Raw genomic sequence first — 16,767 nt, 5'->3', positions numbered from 1 at the left:
TGAGCATGCGAATATATATATATATGTATAGCGCTGAAGGAATAACTTGTTCATTGAAAGTGTATTAGTTTATTAATATTAGTTTATTGATTTATTAATTTATTTAAAAATTTCTATTTTCATCAGAGCCCCCAGAAAAAAAAAATGGATGTTTTTAAAAAAAAAAAAAAAAAAAACACAGCACACAGTAACAGGGGGGGGGAGTCGTTACTTATGCAGGCAAATTCCCTTTTTTTCCGTGAATCAGCGCACGACCGGTTGACGTCTTTTCCTCTGACTCTTTCCTAGCCATTACCTCTGCCAAGCCGCCCAACATGAGCCTTTCGCCGCCCGCTCAAGATCCTACTCTACTCCCAAGGTAAGGACCTACGCCCAGGTAAGTTTGAAAAAAAGAGGAGATTTGGAGATTTGGAGATTGATTCCTGTCACAGCAGGGACAGGTCGCCCAGACATGGGCATTACAGAAGTGGCAGGAAAGTTTCAGCCAAGAGGCGCCGTCATTCGCGCTCCCCAAGACCTAGACCTACTAGATGCCAGGCCTGCGGAGGCACTCCACTTCCGGATAAACTGATTTGTCGAGATTGCCTTAGAGACTATGCAGCGGACAGAGAGTCTGAGGGCCTTCAAGTGGCAGATCTCCTCAAAAAGGCAGTAAAAGACTCCCTTGCGGAATTGGTCGCCACAATGCCGATGCAACAACCGGCATCCCCTCCTCAGGAACAGATGGCTGAGGCCTCCATTCCTGGACCATCCACGAGTGCAAGTGGTCATCCGTTCCCTCCCTCCTCCTCTAAGCATCAGGATGAAATGGCCATTTCAGAGGATTCTTCAGATGACGCAGATGCCTCTGGCTTTACCTTCGCCATGGTCCAGCCTTATATGCAGGCTGTCAAACAAGCAATCGGTTGGGAGGATTCCATCATGGAGGTCAGGAAGTCCAAATCATACTTCCCCTTCCTTAAGCGCCAGATCTCCTTCCCTCTTATGGAGGAAATCAGGGAAGTGATCGAGGAAGAATGGGCAAGGACAGACAAAAGACTTTCCACCAATCGATTGGGAAAATTATACCCTCTCTTTGAGGCAGATTCCAAAATGCTGGAGGGCCCTCCGGTGGTAGATGCCGCAGTGGTAAGGCTGGCCAAGAATGTCACTTTGCCCCTAGAAGATTCAACTTCCTTCAAGGACCCTCTGGACAGGAGGATGGACCTCGACCTTAAGAAGGCCTATCAGATGGCAGGAAATGCCTGTAAACCTGCAATAGCCCTGACATCAGTGTCCAACGCATTACCCATCTGGACAGATAATATAGAGTCGGCAATCCAACAGGATATCCCTAAAGAAGATATAATCAAGGCATTGGATGAGCTGAAGCTCTCAGCTGACTTCATTGGGGAGGCCGCCATCGACTCGATTCGTTGCTCCGCAAGGGCAATGCTTCATACAGTAATGGCCAAAAGGGCACTGTGGCTAAAACCATGGGCAGCGGACGTTGCCTCGAAGCAAAATTGGTGCAAGATACCTTTTGACGGTAGAGCCTTGTTTGGGGAAAAACTTGACAAGGCCATCTCTCGGGTCACTGGCGGAAAGTCAGGCCTACTTCCCCAAGACAGGCGATCCAGACGTTTCAGATCATCCGCACCAAGGTTCCAATACTCCAAAAATAGGGACTACCGTCAATCCAGACAAGGGAAAAGCTTCAGGCACAACTGGAAAAGCACACAGTCTACGTTTCTCAAGTCCAGGAGGCAGAGGCCAGTACCCACCCCACAGGATCCATCAAAATCCTTTTGACGCCAGGCCAGCCCAAGTGATCCCTGTGGGGGCCAGGTTGAAACAGTTCTCAAAGATTTGGGAACAAAAATGCAGGGATCCTTGGGTAGTTGCAACAGTCAAACACGGTCACTTCTGGTCTTTCCTAAACAAACCTCCCAAGGACTTTTTTTCCCCGACAAGGGTATCAAGATCCCCTCAAAAAGCGGAAGCTCTAAAGCAATTTCTTCTTTCCCTACAGGAGCAACGAGCAGTAGTTCCAGTGCCTCCATCCGAGAGATTTTTAGGTTTCTATTCCACCCTGTTTCTAGTCCCCAAGAGAAACGGAGGGTGGAGACCCGTGATAGACCTAAAGAGGCTAAATCGCTATAGAGTGGTGTGAAAAAATGTTTGCCCCCTTCCTCATTTCCTGTTCCTTTGCATGTTTGTCACACTTAAGTGTTTCGGAACATCAAACCAATTTAAACAATAGTCAAGGACAACACAAGTAAACACAAAATGCAATTTGTAAATGAAGGTGTTTATTATTAAAGGTGAAAAAAAAAATCCAAACCATCATGGCCCTGTGTGAAAAAGTGATTGCCCCCCCTTGTTAAAACATACTATAACTGTGGTTGTCCACACCTGAGTTCAATTTCTATAGCCACACACAGGCCTGATTATTGCCACACCTGTTCACAATCAAGGCATCACTTAAATAGGAGCTGCTTGACAAAGTAAGGTCCACCAGAAGATCCTTAAAAGCTACACATCATGCCGAGACCCAAAGAAATTCAGGAACAATTGAGAAAGAAAGTAATTGAGATCTATCAGTCTGGAAAGGGTTATAAAGCCATTTCCAAAGCTTTGGGAATCCAGCGAACCACAGTGAGAGCCATTATCCACAAATGGCGAAGACATTTGGAACAGTGGTGAACCTTCCCAGGAGTGGCCGGCCGCCCAAAATTACCCCAAGAGCGCAGCGACGACTCATCCAAGAGGTCACAAAAGACCCCACAACAACGTCCAAGGACCTGCAGGCCTCACTTGCCTCAGTTAAGGTCAGCGTTCATGCCTCCACCATCAGGAAAAGACTGGGCAAAAATGGCCTGCATGGCAGAGTTCCAAGGAGAAAACCACTGCTGAGCAAAAAAGAACATCAAAGCTCGTCTCAATTTCTCCACAACACATCTTGATGATCCCCAAGACTTTTGGGACAACATTCTGTGGACCGATGAGACAAAAGTGGAACTCTTTGGAAGGTGTGTGTCCAAGTATATCTGGCGTAGAAGGAACACTGCATTTCATAAAAAGAACATTATACCAACAGTAAAATATGGTGGTGGTAGTGTGATGGTCTGGGGCTGTTTTGCTGCTTCAGGACCTGGAAGACTTGCCGTGATAAAAGGAACTATGAATTCTGCTGTCTACCAAGAGATCCTGAAGGAGAATGTCCGACCATCTGTTCGTGTACTCAAGCTGAAACGAACTTGGGTTCTGCAGCAGGACAATGATCCTAAACACACCAGCAAGTCCACCACCGAATGGCTGAAGAAAAACAAAATGAAGACTTTGGAGTGGCCTAGCCAAAGTCCTGACCTGAATCCTATTGAGATGTTGTGGTATGACCTTAAAAAGGCCGTTCATGCTCGAAAACCCTCTAATGTAACTGAATTAGGACAATTCTGCAAAGATGAGTGGGCCAAAATTCCTCCAGGACGCTGTAAAAGCCTCATTGCACGTTATCGCAAACGCTTGGTTGCAGTTGTTGCTGCTAAGGGTGGCCCAACCAGTTATTAGGTTTAGGGGGCAATCACTTTTTCACACAGGGCCATGATGGTTTGGATTTTTTTTCACCTTTAATAATAAACACCTTCATTTACAAATTGAATTTTGTGTTTGCTTGTGTTGTCCTTGACTATTGTTTAAATTGGTTTGATGTTCCGAAACACTTAAGTGTGACAAACATGCAAAGGAACAGGAAATGAGGAAGGGGGCAAACACTTTTTCACACCACTGTATCTTTCTGGAAAAATTCAAGATGGAGTCTCTGCAGATGATTATTCGCGTAGTCCAACCAGGGGATTGGATGTTGTCAATAGACCTGCAAGACGCTTACTTACACATACCCATACTCCCTACGTTCCAGAAATACCTGAGAATCGCGGTGGGGCAAGTACATCTCCAATTTCAGAGCCTTCCATTTGGCCTCTGCACGTCACCAAGAGTCTTTACAAAGACCCTGATTGCCATCATAGCACCTCTGAGAGAATTGGGGCTCCGGGTGTATCACTATCTGGATGACCTTCTACTCCTGGCGAAGGACCCAACCCAGTTATTGGAACACAGGAATATCCTGTTGACAACACTAGTGGTTTTTGGATGTAAGATAAACCACGAGAAAAAAGTCTCCTCTCTCCGACCCAAGAGATGGTCTATCTGGGAGCCCTGTTCAATACAATGAACGGAACGGTGTCTCTCCCACCTCAGAAGGTATCTTCCATTGTCCAACAAATGAAGAAGGTGAGCTCGAGATCCTACCTGACAGCCTCAAATTGTTTGAGCCTGATAGGACGGATATCATCATGCATCCCTATGGTCCCCTGGGCCCACTGGCATTTGAGACATTTTCAGCTGGAGTTCTTAAGACTGTGGAACAGACGGTATCTATCCCAACCCATACACCTGACGACCCGGATGCTCAGGAGTCTACATTGGTGGATGAAGAGACAGACGCTTCTGAAGTCTCGCCCGCTAGGGCATGTCAACTGGATCATAATTACTACCGATGCCAGCGCAGCTGGTTGGGGAGCACATTCCAACCAGACCTCAGTACAAGGAAGATGGTCCTTCAATGCAGCCGGCATGGTGTCCAATGTCCTGGAGCTCAGAGCGGCCTATCTTGCACTGCTAGCCCTGGAGTTCGAGATTTCGGGCAAACCAGTTCTCCTCAGGATGAACAGGGCCGCAGTATCCTATGTGCACCGACAAAGGGGAACACGCAACAGATCTCTCCTGAATGGGGTGGAGCCCATATTCCTCTGGGCCGAAAGGAATCTGAAGGACCTGAGGGCAGTCTATCTGCCCGGCCATCTCAACTCAAGGGCGGACGGCCTTTCCCGCAGGTTCGCAGATACCAACGAGTGGTCCTTACACCCGGAAATCTTCAGCTGGATAGTGATCCAGTGGGGGCCCCTCGAGCTAGACCTCTTTGCGACAGCATCCAACACCAAACTTCCAAGGTTTATCTCGAGGTTTCCGCACCCCCAGGCGGAGGCAACAGATGCCCTCTTAGCCCCTTGGGCATGCGATCGGGCCTACGCTTTTCCTCCGCGGCCCCTCATACCGAGGTTCCTGTCAAGACTCATGAGGGAGACATCGACGGTGATAGCGATTCTACCATACTGGCCAAGAAGGCCTTGGTTCCCTACGGCAATGGATTTGAGCACCAGTCCTCCAGTCAAGGTTCCAATAGTACCCCTCCTCCTGTCACAAGGATCCCACATCCACCCAGATCCCCACAGGCTGGAACTTCACATCTGGCAACTGAAAGGAAAAGGTTCCAATCCCTGGGGTGCTCCGACAAAGTGATCGCAACCCTGCTCAAAGCGAGAAAGCCATCCACGAACAACATATACGATAAAATATGGAACAAGTTCAGGGCCTTCATGCTTGATAGAAACTGTGACCCAGGTTCCCCTTCGTCATCTCAAATTCTTGAGTTCTTACAGGCAGGCATGGACCTAGGTCTTGCGTTAGGTACATTGAAGGTACAGGTATCAGCGATCTCAGCAGCAACCAGTAAAAGATGGGCGGAGGATCCATTGTTAATCCAATTCTTTAAGGCCGTCAGGAAGATCAGACCACCAACCAAACAATCTTTTCCCACTTGGGACCTTACGGTCATCCTGGAGTCCTTAGCCAATCCACCCTTTGCCCCTTCGAACTCAGCATCGCTCTGGAATCTAACTTTAAAATTAGCCTTTCTGATAGCCATAACCTCCGGCAGACGGGTGTCAGAGCTCCAAGCTTTGGGAGCAGATCAGGATCACATTATATTTTACCCAGATAGAGTGGAACTCAGAACAGTACGAGGGTTCATTCCCAAGGTCGCTTCATCCTTGAGCATGTCAGAACCCTGGGCACTCCCAACATTTTCTGAACAGGACTCTGTCGCTCTTCATGAATTAGACATCGCCTCCACTCTGAAATGCTATCTGCAAGCCACAGCTTCATTCCGGGCTTCCATCAGAAATAATTCCCTGGGGAAAATACAAAAGGAAAGGAGGCATCAGCCAGAACGATCGCCTCATGGATCGTCAAACTCATCCACAAGGTGTACAGGACAAAGGGACTAGAGACCCCTTCGGCGGTCAGGGCGCACTCCACAAGAGCGGTTTCTGCCTCTTGGGCGGCAAGAGCGAATGTGTCGATCGAAACTATTTGTCGGGCAGCGACCTGGTCGTCCCAACACACATTCCTGAAACATTACAGGGTGGGCCCAGGAGCTCTCTCCTCAGTGGAGTTTGGCAGACAGGCAGTCACTCCGGCCTTCGCCTCTTCTAAATAATAAATTCTTTAAATAAACCTCTAAGCATTATCCCACCCGTCTCAGCTAGTTATTTGTCACAGGTATGCTGCCATGGAGGCACCAGGAAAACAGAAAATTGTACCATACTTACCGTAATTTTCTTTTCCTGGTGCCTATCCATGGCAGCATACATTCCCACCCTCGGTATTCTATATTAACGAGAATGCGGGGGCTGTACTAACCTTTTCTTTTATAATATTCACTAGTCCTGAGGGAGGAGCCAAGGCGGAGCTTGTCACAGGTATGCTGCCATGGATAGGCACCAGGAAAAGAAAATTACGGTAAGTATGGTACAATTTTCTGTTATTTAAACACACATCTAGCGGTTGCAATACAGATGCAAGCCCACCTGGAATAACGGCCAAAGTAACTTGAGAAGATGTTGCCATTTTTTTATGCCATCAGATGTGTGGGCTCTGAACATATCCCAAACTAGCAATGATGGTTTTTTTCTTTAAGGCTGCTCCTGGTCGTTCTTTCCAAATTTCTTCCAGCCATTTTTTTGTTCTGTCATCCATCCAGCCTTTAATATGTGCGCGCACTGTAATTCGTGGTGGGAATTTGACCTTTTTAGGCAAGGTCTTTCTTTTAAAAATAATGACAGGCCGTAGCTTAGTTCCATTAGCCAAACATGACAGAACAACTGTGAAAATGGAAAATTTATATCAAATACTTACCGTAATTTTCCTTTCCTGATGGGCTCCATGGCAGCATACGTGTGGGTTAGCCCCGCCTCCATAATTACCCAATAGGACCTCTACTCCCATAAATCTTTGCTCCAAGCTGCTATCCGTGTTCCGTAACTAGCCTACTCCAACATTTGGGAGGGAACTCCTGCTGCCATGGAGCCCATCAGGAAAGGAAAATTACGGTAAGTATTTGATATAAATTTTCCATTTTCCTGACAGGCTCCATGGCAGCATACGTGTGGGAAATAACTCGCCAAACACACCCGGGTGGGCTAAAAATGTTGAGCAAAGAAACTAGAATTTTATTTCTCATTGTCCACTGACAATACTTGTAAACCAAAATTAACAAAAGAAAGCGCAGCTGGCTCTACACAATAATGGGAAACAAAGGTATCAATTGAAGACCAGGAAGCTGCTCTACAGATAACTTCTGGTGCGACATGTCGAACTGCTGCCCAAGAGGTCGAGATGCCCCGAGTTGAATGAGCCGTCACTGCCTCAGGAGGAACCATGCCCTTTGCCTTGTATGCCCTTTTAATCGTTTGGACCACCCAAGATGAGATTGATCTTACTGATGCTCGCATCCCTTTATTTTTGCCATGAAGAAGGACAAAAAGAAAGTCTGTTCGTCTGAACGAGGCTGTAGCGTCCAGATATTGTTTCAAGGTGCGACCAACATCCAGGGGATGAATCTCTTGGTTGTCTGACATTCTAAACGTAGGTAGCACGATCTCCTGATTTTCGTGAAATACTGATGTGACTTTTGGAATTGATCCAAGCATAGGGATCAGGACCACTCTGTCCGGAAAGAAAGTTAGAAATGGTTCAACTTGACCCAAGATTCCTAATTTCCGACACTCTTTTGGCTGAAGTTATTGCCACCAGAAACACCGTCTTGATAGTGAGATCTCCTAAAGACAGGGGAGCATCCAAACCTTTCCAAAGATCAGAAAGAAAGTCCAATACTAACGGAAGGTCCCATTTGGGAAACCTGCAGGGCCAGATTAAGAACATCGTGGGCCTGGTGCTGAGGATTTTGATGGGGCCTTTTATAAACAATAAATAAATATGCAAACTATTTTTTGTTATAACAAATTAAATTAAAGAGAGAGAGGGAGGAAGAGAGAGAGAGAGAGAGAGAGAGAGAAAGGGGATGAAAGAGGTGTGAGGGGTAAGGGAGGGAGGATGAGAGAGAAAGGGGGGGATGGGAGAAAGAGGGAATGACATCAACGCAGCCTGGCCAAGGCAAATGACGGAAGGCACAGAACCCAGAAGGAAGACCGGGTGAAGATGGAAGTGCCCGGGCCCCGCCGAACTGATCACAGCACAGCACTGGATGTCTGACAGGTAAGTGTACCCTAATGTGCTAATATGCTGGGCACACTTGTACATTATGGCATAACCTCCCCAAGGGCCTCTAAAAAGTAGTAATGTTAGAAAAGTTTACTACCGCTTCACTATCACCGGAGCCTCTCATGGGGCCCCTACTGACCCTGTGGCCCTTGGGCAGTGCCTAAGTACATGGTTGTCAACATTTCAAATATATTTTAGGGACGCTTTTTTTACAAGTGCTATATTTAGAGTAGCTGACATCTCCCGTGTTCCTCTATACATCACAATAGTAATTACAAAATAAAATAAGTACTAATAATGGGGCAGAACAAATATGAGGACTGTGAGATTTCCTTTAGTGGAACTGACAAAAGTGCCCATTCTAGAGCTGGTAACATTGAGGAACATATAATTTTAACATATAATTTTAAAGAACAGTTTTTGTGGGTAAGAGGCATAGGGGAGGAGTGTGGATGGTATAAAAGTGTGAAGTATGTGCCGGTGAGGGAGAGGAATGTGGAGGGTCTAACAGTGGGCACTATGTACATGAGAGGAGTGCAGAGGGTATGGCAGAAGGCACAATGTACAGGAGAGGAGTGTGAAGGGTAAGACAGTGGGCAGTATGCACAGCAGGGGAGTGTAGAGGGTATGAAATTTGGCACTATGTATAAGAGAAGAGTGTGGAGGGTATGACAGTGGGCACTATGTACAGGAGAGTAGGACAGTAAGCAGTAATTACAGGAGAGGAGTGTGGAGGGAGGGTAAGACGGTGGACACTATGTATAGGAGAGGAGTATGGAGGGTATGAAAGTTAGTAGTATGTACAGAGGTGGAGGGTATGACAGTGGGCACTATGTATAGGAGAGAAGTGTTGGAGGTATGGCAGTGGGCACTATGTATAGGAGATAAGTGTTGGAGGTATGACAGTGGGCACTATGTATAAGAGAGGAGTGTGGAGGGTATGACAGTGAGTAGTATGTACAGGAGAGGAGTATGGAGGGTATAGCGGTGGGCACTATGTATAGGAGAGGAGTATGGAGGGTATGGCGGTGGGCACTATGTACAGGAGAGAAGTGTATGACAGTGGGCACTATGTATGTATGAGAGGAGTATGGAGGGTATGATAGTGAGTAGTATGTACAGGAGAGGAGTGTGGAGGGTATGACAGTGGGCACTATGTATAGGAGAGAAGTGTTGGAGGTATGGCAGTGGGCACTATGTATAGGAGAGAAGTGTTGGAGGTATGACAGTGGGCACTATGTATAGGAGAGGAGTGTGGAGGGTATGACAGTGAGTAGTATGTACAGGAGAGGAGTATGGAGGGTAAAGCGGTGGGCACTATGTATAGGAGAGGAGTATGGAGGGTATGGCGGTGGGCACTATGTATAGGAGAGGAGTATGGAGGGTATGTCGGTGGGCACTGTATAGGAGAGGAGTGTGAAGGGTACGACAGTGGACACTATGTACAGGAGAGAAGTGTATGACAGCGGGCACTATGTACAGGTGAGGAGAGTGTAGGATATGACAGCTGGCGTTATGTATAGGAGAGAAGTGTGGAGAGTATGACAGTGGGCACTATGTATAGGAGAGAAGTGTGGAGAGTATGACAGTGGGCACTATGTATAGGAGAGAAGTGTGGAGAGTATGACAGTGTGCATTATATATAAGAGAGGAGGATGAAGTAATCTGGGAAGGAAAAATTTAAAGATTTGTGGAAGGATGTTTAGGGACTGCGTAGTGGTTAAGCGGGCCAGACATGGATTGAAATTACACCAATTAAGCAGAGACCAGCCATAGTCGATCTATGTATGGGCTAGCCGGTTTTATGCAAGTCAACCTATTAAGCGACTTGAGTGCAACCAGCCTGTCAGGTTTTCCCCAAAACAATCAGTGCTGCCAGCTATAGTTAGCAACACTGATCATTGTATTCACTGGCAGAACACAATAACACTGCGGGAGTGATCGCCCCATTCACAGGTCAGCAGGTGAGAGGGTGTGTGGGGACAGGCTGGGGAGAGATACTAGTCAGTCCCTGGGTAGGTACTGGTTAGTATCAGAGCCAGATACACACAGGTTACATACGCCAAGATCATTAGAGCGAGAGCAATAATTCTAGCACTAGACCTCCTCTGTAACTCTAAACATGTAACCTGAAAAAAAAATGTAAAGCATCGCTTAGTACACAACAAAAAATCGTGATAACTTTAGTGTTTTTTTTTTTATGAATGAAACAGTTTCTTTCCAACATAAAAAGTTGCAAATACCACCATTTTATTCCATAGGGTGTCGGCTAAAACAATATATAATGCTTAAGGGTTGTGAGTAATTTTCTAGCATAAAAAAATGATGATTTTTACATGTAGGAGAGAAGTCTCAGAATGGGCCTTGGTGGCAAGGGGTTAATTATCATAAGTAATATACAAATAATTATTATAAGCTCTGTGAGGTCATCCTCTCCGTCTGCAGCAGAGTGTTCCAGCTTGTATTTATACTGCCGCTCTGTATGTAGCTTCTGACAGGCTGCGCAAGGAGACTTGTATCTCCGGAACTATATATGATAGCAGCCCCATATTTTAACCAGTGCTGGGGTGGGTCTTTAGCTACCTACCCACCAAATATGGGGTCTCTGTGACTCCTGATCGCCGAGCTACAATCCTCGAAGTCGATCTTTTTTTTTTTTTTTTGATTTTTTTTTTTTTTTCTGGGCAAATGGGCCTATCTTGAGAAAGGGGCCTGGAGCTGCAGCTCCAATAGCCCCTATGTTAATCCGGCCCTGGAAACCTGGGCCTCTTTTGAGGCCTAAGCCTGATGGCTCCTTTAAAGAATTGTTGAATTAAGGTGTGATTCGCCCACGAAACTCCTGTAAAGGCTGAAATGGCAGAAACTTGTACTCTAAGAGAGCTAACTGCCAGAGACAAGTCTAACCCTGACTGAAGGAAAGACAAGATATCTTGAACTGCTGGAGAATTATATGAATTTGACCTAGAAGACATGTGGCCCATAAACCTGGCCCATACACTTTATTGGTACTCTTCCGTCTGGCACTAAGAAGGGTTGGAATCGCTTCTTCTGGGCAACCTAGAGCTTCTAGCCTTCCCCTCTCAAGAACCATGCCCTGAGGTGTAGACAGGATGGGCACGGGTGTAACAGCGTGCCTTGAGACAGTAGATCTGGCCTGAGAGGCAGGGGAACTGGGTCCTGATAGCTGAGGAGCAACAGCAGAGGAAACCAAGGCCTGTTGGGCCAGAATGGTATTATCGCAATGATTTCCACCTTCTCCCCTCTGAGCCTCCGAAGGAACTGTAGGATTTACAGGAACTGGAGGGAAGGCATAGGCTCTCTGGAACTTCCAACAATCCGTGAGAGCATCTATCCCGAACGCCTGAGGATCCCTGAACCTCAAGTAGTATCTGTGCATCTTGCGATTGTACGGCGAAGCGAACAGATCGACCTCTGGAGATACTCCCAGAGTCAGAAGCCACTCGAAGACATCCCTGTGAAGGGACCACTCGTTGTTGTCTATTTTGACCCTTGACAGAAAATCTGCTTGAACATTCTGGACTCCTGGGATGTATACAGCAGAAATGTTGACCACATTCTTCTGAGCCCAGTTCATTATCGGTTCTACTGACGACCCTGCCACCAGATGGCGAAATGCTATGAGTGCTCGAAAGGCTGCTCTCAACTCCAGGATGTTGGAGACCACATACCGCGACGGGAACGACCACCTTCCTTGAGCTACTTCCGTAAGGCAATGGGCGCCCCAACCTTTGTTGCTGGCATCTGAGGTTACTATTATCCAGGAAATGGGGACTATCGAATGATGGTTGCGTAGATTCTTCCCTTGAAGCCACCAGAGGAGAGACATCCTCATCGCTGGTGTAAGGCGTATGCGCTGTGTTTGATTGGACGAGTCCCACTGTTGCAGAAACCCTTTCTGGAAGGGACGAGTGTGCCACTGGGCCCACTTCACCATAGGGATGGTGGCCGTCATTGTGCCGATCACTTTCAAGCATTGTAGAGCCGAAAGATGAGATGATTCCCAAGCCTTGTGAATCCTGTCCCGGATCACACTGATTTTTTCCTCCGGCAGGGAGATAGTGCCTTTTAATGTGTCGAACTGAGCCCCTAGAAACACGATCACTTGAGTTGGAACCAGATGGCTCTTCTCTAGGTTCAGGAGCCAACCAAACGTCTGCAGAGTGGAGATGACTAAACTCTTGTGTTCCAGAATTTGATCTCTGTCCTGAGAAAATAGGAGCAAATCGTCCAGATAATGATGGAGACGAACTCCTTTTGACTCGTAAAAGAGCTACTATCGCTAGGAGTACCTTGGAGAAGACCCGAGGAGATGTCATCAACCCGAATGGGAGACAGGTAAACTGGAGGTGTTGATCGCCAACTGCGAAACTGAGAAATTGCTGGAAATCCCTTGCTACTGGCACATGAAAGTATGCGTCCTTCAAATCGATTGAGATTAACCAATCCCCTAGCTGCACTGACTGTTGGATTGTAAGAAGAGACTCCATCTTGAACTTTTCCTTGCGAATGAAGGAATTGAGGTGGGTCAAATCTATCACCGGCCTCCATGCGCCATTTCTTTTCTGAACCATAAACAGAGGAGAATACATGCCTTCGCCATGTTCGTCTTCTGGCACGGGCACGGCTGCACCTTGATCCAGCAAACAACTTACGTAGGTCAATAGGACCTGTTTCTTTTCCTCTGAGCCTGGAATTGTTGTGGGAATGAACCTTAACCTCGGAGTGTTGATGAAAGTCCACTTGTGACCCGAGGAAACCGTCTTGACGGTCCAATAATCTTGATTACCTGCGGAAGCCCCCTTTGAGGTTTTCTTAAGGGAGGATTGTCTGGACCTCCAAGATCTAGAGAACTCCCTGCCGGGCCTATAACTGCGCGCTTCTCTAGCGCGATCCGAGGTCTGCCTTCTTGAGAAAATACGTTTTTGGTTTTGAAGACGTCTGTCTTGAGGGAGGAACCCAGACCTCCCACCCGTGGCCCGGGATATGGAGCTATCTAGTTTATTACCAAACAAGGAGGTACCCTCAAATGGTCTACGACACCATGCCTGCTTAGATGTTGGATCCGTCAACCAGGGACGGAGCCACAAAGCACGGCGTGCCGAGACTGCTGCCAACATAGCCCAAGACAGAAGGCGGGTAATGTCAATAGATGCCTCCCCCAAAAAAGCTGATGCCATTCTGATCTCCTGAATAGGAGAGTCTTTAGCCGTATTCACTGAGATACCTCTCAAGAACTCTTCAACATTGTCGGCCCATGTTTCAATAGCCTATGAGACTGCGGCTAAAGCCAAAGTTGGTTTACAAGCCATCCCTGAAGTTAGATAAATTCTTTTCAGATCTGAGTCAATTCTTCTCTCTAACGGATCTTTGAAAGATACCGTGTCTTCCAAAGGGAGAGTCACGTATTTAACTAAACGCATAAGTGCTGCGTCTACCAGAGGAGCTGATTCAAGGTGCTTCACATCATCCTCCTTAAAGGGGTACAATTTAGACACCTTTGATTGCATGGAGCTCTTCCTATCAATCTTGCTCCACTCTTCAGTAATGATTTCTCCCAATTCAGATAGGAAAGGAAAATGTTGCCGTTCCTTTTTGAGTTGTTTGAAAAACTTTCTTTGTTTGGGGAGGGGGGGAAGAAGTGGGTTCTTCCCATTTTAAAGTTTCTTTCACTGCCTTGACAAGAGCAGGTACTAAAGCATAATCAAATCCTACTCCTGGATCCTCTGGATCCGATTCGCTGTCAGACAAGAGCACAGAGTGGTGGCTTGGTTGAGAAGATTCCCCAGTCTCTTGTAAGAGCCCTTCACCTCCTGAAGGACATAATGGGTCTGAGGGGGATTCCATAGAGTGATGAGCTTCCCTCTGCTGCAGGGATTCCTTTACCACTCTTCTCACCATAGATTCCAAGCGTTGATCCGCACCATCTCTTTCATCTGCGACTTTAGAGAAGCAATGATCACAGAGCGATTTGTCTGATGAAATGGGCATCTTACAGCCCCAACATGAATTATCTGGTCCTCTGCTTGAGTGCGAGTGACCACTGCGTTGTCCAGATCTGGAAGACCTGCGGTAACCAGACTTTGACGATGATTTGCGGTGGTGCGATTTTGACGATCCACTGCGACTATGCGCACTGTAATGCGCTTCAGACCTAGAAGGGCTATAAGGAAATATACAAGAAAGAGAGAGAGAGATACAGACCAGGCTGGTATCAAACGCTAAGGAATACTCCACATATACACAGCAATCCAGCCATGCACATACCTGTTACAAGCGGGCAGATCACTAGTAGGCAGTGAGGCATCCATGACTAAGAACGCTGACTGTAACAACAATAGACCCTCATAAGCAGCCATACAAAACACAGGAGCAATAATACATCAGAGCAGATCATAACCTACCTTACACCAACCAGAGAATGGCCCCGGGAAGTCGCTGAATTTCCTGCAATCATTCCCAAATTCTGACATCTCTCACTGTGTTTTAAATATGGCGCCCATGACGTCATCAGCGGCGTCAGACACGAGATGCCCGCGCGCATGCGCGGGAACCAAGCCTCGCTTTGGATTTGGGTCCGCGCATGCGCAGAACGCAGCGCTGGACCCGGAAACAGGGGGAGAAAGGCTGCTGGAACGCGGAAGCGTCAGCTCCTATGCACAAGAACCAGCTGGCATATGAAAAGACACAGATAGAAAAAAGAAAAACACATAAACACTGCTGCCATGAAAAACTGAATTTTTACAGCTCACCACTCCACCAACGATCGTCTGGCCGAACAGGTTCAAGCACACACCACCGATCCACCGGGCAGATAATGGCCACCTTACATAGCAGGTAATAAGCCGTGCGCACTTTATCTTCGGACAAACCAAGCCTTCAGCGCTACTCTGCCATACACTCCATACCCATGCTTAACAGACAGGGCCTATCGGAGGAACAAAAGCTTGATAGTCGGCCGACTTGATCGTAGTGAAGATCTCTTCAGATAGGAAACACCTGTCCTATGGAGGAGGACAAAAAAGGAACACGGATAGCAGCTTGGAGCAAAGATTTATGGGAGTAGAGGTCCTATTGGGTAATTATGGAGGCGGGGCTAACCCACACGTATGCTGCCATGGAGCCTGTCAGGAAATTATTTTTTTCATTTCCTGTGGTTCTGAGAAAAATAGTTTTGTCTCCCAAACTTGCCACAGTTCTGTTGCTTGGAAGATCAAAGGTTATAGGTGTTTCATCCATATTTCCAATATCTCCCAGGTCATAGTTATGGATCCTTCTTTGTTTTATGATGAATGAATGGAATGACATCACTTTTTCATCAAGGTCTTTTGGCAACTTCTGTGAAATCTTTGTTCTTTGCCGCAAACATAGGGCAAACCTATTCATGAAGCGGGTACACCATCCTGACGCAACAAATTTTTCAATGCCTGGTGCTTTTAATTTGTCATCTTCTGCCATTTGAAGGGCACGTAGGCGAATTCCCATGCGTGTTACACAGTAACCATTTTGACGACACTCCATAACCCATTTATGCAATTCATTCTCTAGAGCCCCATATGAAGTTGTTAAACCACGTTGAGCTTTTTTTGCCTTTGGAATCTTTTCCAAGTCAGCTTTCTTTTTCCGCCATTCCCTCACTTGTTTTTCATCAACACAAAATTCCCTACTTGCAATACTGTTATTGCTTTCTTCTGCTCTTGACACAACCTTAAGTTTGAAACCAGCTTCGAATGACCTGCGTTTTTCTTTTGGTCCAGGATTACCGGTAGAAGTATTGGGATCCATTTCTAACAGGATAAAAAAAAAAAAAAAGACTTGTTTGGGTACCTTTTGAGGCCTAATGCAGGCTGATATTACAAAAAGTGATGACATGACTGTTTGCATAGAGCAGCCTATGTTAGGGCTCATAATATACCGTACATTCTACCAGTGTCCTGCCTGTGCCCATTAAATATACAGCCTGCCTGTGTCCATTAAATATACCGTACAGCCTGCCTGTGTCCATTGAATATACAACCTGCCCTGTGTCCATTAATTATACAGCCTGCCATTGCCCATTGAATAACATATACAGCCTGCCTGTGCCCATTAAATATACAGTAGCCATTGTAATAATGCTCTAGATAACACATTAGACACATATACAGCCTGCCCATTAAATATACAGTAGCTATTGTGATTTTTCACTCACCTCATGATGCTGATGTCCCGCTGTGATGATGTCCCGTGCAGCCGCGGAAGCGATGTCCCGCCTCCTATGACACACGGCACAGTGATTCCTATCATTGGATCACTGTACCAGAGGAGGTGAGACATCACTATGTGGCTGCTTGCCATAACAAGGAGGAGGTGGGACATCGTTGCAGA

Source organism: Lithobates pipiens, unplaced genomic scaffold (genome assembly GCF_037356315.1).
Source record: "Lithobates pipiens isolate NorthernLeopardFrog02 unplaced genomic scaffold, aLitPip1_a1.2 Scaffold_19, whole genome shotgun sequence".
NCBI lineage: Eukaryota > Metazoa > Chordata > Amphibia > Anura > Ranidae > Lithobates > Lithobates pipiens.
The sequence above is the reverse complement of the archived record's forward strand: the minus strand, read 5'-3'. Positions refer to the sequence as shown.